Raw genomic sequence first — 6,000 nt, 5'->3', positions numbered from 1 at the left:
TATGAGATTCAGGTGGGGGAGGTGAAGCAGTGAAGACTTTCATTTAGAAGTGTTGAGGGGGAGACACAAAGGTTGAAGGGAGGAAGTCCAGTTTTGTCCTCAATGAAGAGAATATGAAAAATAAGGACATCAGTCAGTCAGATAAAGTATTATTTGGTCCTATGGAGGCTTTTGTGGGGTCATATGTTATATGCTCAGTGGAAACCAGTCTTTTTTTTTTTTTTTAAGATTTTATTTATTTATTTGATAGAGAGAGATCACAAGTAGGCAGAGAGGCAGGCAGAGAGAGAGAGAGGGAAGCAGGCTCCCTGCTGAGCAGAGAGCCCGATGCAGGACTCGATCTCAGGACCCTGAGATCATGACCTGAGCCGAAGGCAATGGCTTAACCCACTGAGCCACCCAGGCGCCCGAAACCAGTCTTTAATACAGAAATCTAAGTATCATCTTATGCTAGACTAGAATATAAAGTCTTGAGCAGAGACTACACCTATTGTACCCCAAATGCCTAACAGTTACTGGCACATAGAATTAAGCAATTGTTAAATATTGTTTTATATATATATATATAAAAAACAATATAAAACAATATATATATATAAAACAATATATATAAAACAATATATATATAAAAACAATTATTTATATATAAATATATAAATAAAAAGCATTGTTAAATATATAAATTCATTCTACCACACACATTCCTGACCTATATTATAGGGGCTACCATGGTGATGAGATTGCTACTTCCACTGAGATAAAGACTTAAAATGTTCACCTCAGAGTAGGGAAAATTCTTTAAAAAAAAAAAGAATTCCAACTAACAAATATAGAAGGAACAAGAGAAATAGAACACCACTTTAGTAATTACTGCAAACAAGATTCACTGATGAGCTATAATTATTGGGGTAAAGTTTTAAGAAGAAACGAGAAATTTGCATAACCACACAGAATCTCCTTCCAAGTATTTATTACTGATGAAGGGGGAAAAGAGTTAACTTCACAGTGGAGAAGGCTGGTTGCCATCACCTTAACTAAACGATCAAGGTTAGCATCACCAGTTATGACCTATATCACTATGATGTACCTCCTGATGTGGTCTGGCAAGGCCACTTCATCTCACTGGTATTTCCCTAAAAGTTCATAACCTCAATATAATCATGAGAAAACATCAGAAGAACCCATTCTACAAAATACCTGACCAGAATTCCTCAAATATATCAAGGTCTTGAAAGATAAAAAGAGACTAAGGTAACTATTGAAACCAGAGGAGATTAAGGAGATATGACAACTAAATGCAATGTTGAATCTTGGTCTGGAACTGAGAACAGAAAAAAGACATTAGTGGAAAAACTGATTAAATCCTAGTAAAGTCTGTACCTAAATTGATAGCATATTACCAATGTTAATTTATTAATTTTGACCATTATATCTTAGTTATGTAAGGTGTTAATATTAGAGAAAGCTGGGTGACAGGTACCTAGGAAATATCTTCACATCTCTTCTGTGAATCTCAAATTACTTTAAAATAAAAAGTTAAAAATGTTTGGGACACCTGGGTGGCTCAGTCAGTTAAGTATCCAACTCTTGATTTTGGCTCAGGTCATGATCTCAAGGTTGTAAGATCAAGCCCTGTGTTAGGCTTTGCACTGAGTGTGGAGTCTGCTTAAGATTCTCTCTCTCCCTCTCCCTTAGCCCTCTCCTGCCCCCACTCCAGCTCATGAGTGTGTGCTCTCTCAATCTCTCTTTAAAATAAAAAATAAAAAAGTTAAAAATGTTTATTCTACCCTAAGTCACCTAAATAGGAAAAATACAAATGTAAAACATTGTGAAGAGTTCTACTTGTCATAGTAAAAAACAGAAATCTCTCCAAAAGTGACTTATAAAAAGGTTTGCATTCATATACTGTACAGTTTTTGTTTTTTTTTTTTTTTTAGATTTTATTTCTTTATTTGACAGACAGATCACAAGTAGGCAGAGAGGCAGGCAGAGAGAGAGAGAGGAAGGGAAGCAGTCTCCCTGCTGAGCAGAGAACCCGATGTGGGGCTTGATCCCAGGACCCTGGGATCATGACCTGAGCTGAAGGCAGAGGCTTTAACCCACTGAGCCACCCAGGTGCCCCCTGAACAGTTTTTCTATTCTTAAAACTGAGCATCATGGCCGGGACATAAGGAAATTTAAAACTTTTGTTGATGGGATGCCTGGGAGGTTCAGTTGGTCGGACAGCTACCTTTGGCTTGGGTCATGATCCCAGGGTTCTGGGATCGAGTCCTGCATCAGGCTCCTTGCTTGGTGGGGAGCTTGCTTCTCTCTCTGCCTTTGCCTGCTACTCTGCCTGCTTGTGCTCTCTCCCCCTCTCTCTGACAAATAAATAAATAAAATCTTTAAAGAAAAAATATTTAAAAAACACTTGTTGAAAAAATAAATGAAAGCTTTTGTGAACATTAGGCCAACTAGTACAAAGTCACAAGAAAGAGATGGATTGAGACCTACTGATTTTCTGACGTTTTAAACCTTTGAAAGTGGGGCGCCTGGGTGGCTCAGTGGGTTAAGCCGCTGCCTTCGGCTCAGGTCATGATCTCAGAGTCCTGGGATCGAGTCCCGCATCCGGCTCTCTGCTCAGCGGAGAGCCTGCTTCCCTCTCGCTCTCTCTGCCTGCCTCTCCATCTACTTGTGATTTCTCTCTGTCAAATAAATAAATAAAATCTTTAAAAATAAATAAATAAATAAAAATAAACCTTTGAAAGTATAATAAAATATTTTTTTTTAATTTTAAACATTCATATTAAATTTAAGACACAGTGACAATATACAGAGAATTATAATAAAACAAAATTAATGTAGGTTCATAACTAAAAATCCACGTTGAACATTAAAAAAGTGAGTCAAAGTTATTACAGTAATACAGTAGATAGAAGCTGTACTGTTATTATAAACTTTTCTTTCCTTGATTTATTTTTTATATACCTTATGATAAAATAAAGCAAATATTATTTTTTCTGTTTCCAAGTGGCAATGCATTGGCTTGAGTTCCAATATGGTATTTGAAGATTTAAGAGATCAAAGGGAGAAACTATGTTATAAAATAAAAGCTTAATACAAACCATATATGAAAAAATTTTAATTTTGTTATATCACAGCAATATCTAAGTTGTAACTTCACTTGCAAAATGTTCCTGATGAATGCTCATTATTATTTGGCATAGAGCTTCAATCTCTTCCTTTGGAATAGCAGGGTATTCCTACAGAAGGGATACTCAGGGCGAGGATAAAAAGGGAGGGAGAGGAGTAATGGCTTCATTACCATTGGGCTTGGTTTTTCAACCTAAGAATATTTGTCTTTAGTCAGAAAATGTTTTGCTTGTTTTTGGTTTTGTGCAGCTATTATCACACGGCTCTGGGCTACTAGAAGGATAATTTGGGGGGAAATGAGAAGAAGTAAAGTCAGTCTTCATTTATTACCTAGTGATCTTACGAGGACCCAGTTAGGATGGGCAGGGATTTCTGTCCTGTTCATTCGTTGATGTATACTAATGCTAGAACGGTGTCTGGAACATAGGAACTCAACAAATATTTGTTGAATAAAGTTCCATTCTGGTAGAATTGAAACCAGATCATTTTCATTAAGAAGTTAAAGAATGAGGCAGCCTGCATAGACCACTCATTTGAAAGAGTAAGCTCTAGGGACGCCTGGGTGGCTCAGTTGGTTAAGCATGCCTTTGGCTCAGGTCATGATCCTGGAACCTCCAGACTGAGTCCCACATCAGGCTCCCTGCTCAGTGGGGAGCCTGCTTTTCCCTCTGCCTTCTTCTCCCCCTGCTTATGTGAGTGCTTTCTCTCTTTCTGTGTGTCAAATAAATAAAATCTTAAAAAGAAAGAAAGAGTGAGTGAGTCAGCTGTAGAATGCCAAGAGGGAATGTCATTAAATACCTATAAAGAAGTGTTTTTGGAAACTTTAACATGCATAAGTAACACTTGATTCAATAGGCTGTAAGGACAGGAACTTGATTTTGCACTTCCACCAAGTTCCCAGATGAAACAACTTCTGCTGGTCCTCAGATTCACTTTGAGCAAAGCTACTCAGAAATACTCAGTGAGCATCTACTTTGTGGATAGCATATATAAGATTTATTAAATAATATTTCCTGGGGCTCCTGGGTGGCTCAGTGGGTTAAAGCCTCTGGCTTCGGCTCGGGTCGTAATCCCAGGGTCTTGGGATCGAGCCCCCACATCGGGCTCTCTTCTTAGCGGGGAGCTTGCTTCCTCCTCTCTCTCTGCCTGCCTCTCTGCCTACTTGTGATCTCTGTCTGTCAAATAAATAAATAAAATCTTTAATAATAATAATAATAATAATAATAATAATAATATTTCCTTACTCTGTTTTTTAGGTTTGTTGAATTCTGATTACCAGGCTCAATGGATGCTCTCTAATCCAGATCTGACTGGACCATTTCTTCCTTGAAAGTCTATCTTGGCTCTTAGAACAGTACTGCACAATGGTTATCCTTTGTCTCTTCAGGTTTTTCCTCTCAGTCTCTTCCAGCTCCTGTTCCTCCTTCTATCCCTTAAATGTACCTGTTTACCCGGTTTCTGTCTCCAATCCTCTTCTGTTTGTATTCAACAGAAATCCTTCTGTTATCTCTAATTCTAGTTGATTCTTTTGGGGCTTCTAGGTATACAGTCATGTTTAAAAACAACATTTCTAGGGATGCCTAGGTGGCTCAGTGGGTTAAAGCCTCTGTCTTTGGCTCAGGTCATGATCCCAGGGTCCTGGGGTCGAGCCCCGCATCGAGCTCTCTGCTCAGTGGGGAGCCTGCTTCTTCCTCTCTCCCTGCCTGCCTCTCTGCCTCTGCTCAGTGGGGAGCCTGCTTCTTCCTCTCTCCCTGCCTGCCTCTCTGCCTCTGCTCAGTGGGGAGCCTGCTTCTTCCTCTCTCCCTGCCTGCCTCTCTGCCTCTGCTCAGTGGGGAACCTGCTTCTTCCTCTCTCCCTGCCTGCCTCTCTGCCTACTTGTAATCTCTGTCAAATAAATAAATAAAATCTTTAAAAAAATAAAAACGGTATTTCTAGTTTTTCTAAAGACTTCTATTTGAAAGAAAGCAAGAGAGCAGGGGAAGAGCAGAGGAAGAGACAATCTCAAGCAGACTCTGCTGAGCGAGGAGCCTCATGCAGGGCTAAATTTTAAGACCCTGAGATCATGATCATGACCTGAGCTGCAGAAATCAAGAGTCAGACATTTGACTGAGCCATACAGGAACCCCTCTAGTTTTAATTTCCAAATAAATTTTTGGGTTTTTTAAATTCCTGTTTAGATTTTTTTTTTAGTTTGAGTATAATTAACAGTGTTATATTAGTTTTAGGTGTACGATATAATGATTCAACAATTCTACACATTACTCAGTGCTTGTCACAATAAGTGTACTCTTAATCTTTTTCACATATTTCATGCATCCCTCTCTTCTTTCCAAATAGTTATACCCTATTTCTTATGATAGAATTTTTAATACAATATTATATGTTGATGTTTATTTTGAAACATTTTTGTTTCTCATTTTATGGAGAATGCCTAAAATGGTTTTCCTTGTAACAATGTTGGTTCTTGGTTTTAGACAATTTTTACTTTATTTCTTAAAATATTTTATTTATAGGATGCCTGGGTGGCTCAGAGGGTTGGGCCTCTGCCTTCAGTTCAGGTCATGGTCTGAAGGTCCTGGAATCGAGCCCCACATCAGGCTCTCTGCTCAGCGGGGAGCCTGCTTCCCCCCACCCTCTGCCTGCCTCTCTACCTACTTGTGATCTCTGTCTGTCAAGTAAATAATAAAATCTTTTAAAAATACATAAAGATTTTATTTACTTGACAGAGAGAAAGCCCAGCAGAGGGAGCAGCAGGTAGAGGGAAGGGAGAGAAAACTTACAGCTGAGTAGGGAGGAGGACCCTAGGATCATGACCTGAGCTGAAGGAAGACGCTTAACCGACCAGGTGCCCCTCTTTACTTCATTTTA

The sequence above is a fragment of the Mustela nivalis genome (genome assembly GCF_964662115.1).
Source record: "Mustela nivalis genome assembly, chromosome: 6".
Lineage (NCBI taxonomy): Eukaryota > Metazoa > Chordata > Mammalia > Carnivora > Mustelidae > Mustela > Mustela nivalis.
This window is presented reverse-complemented; position numbering follows the sequence as displayed.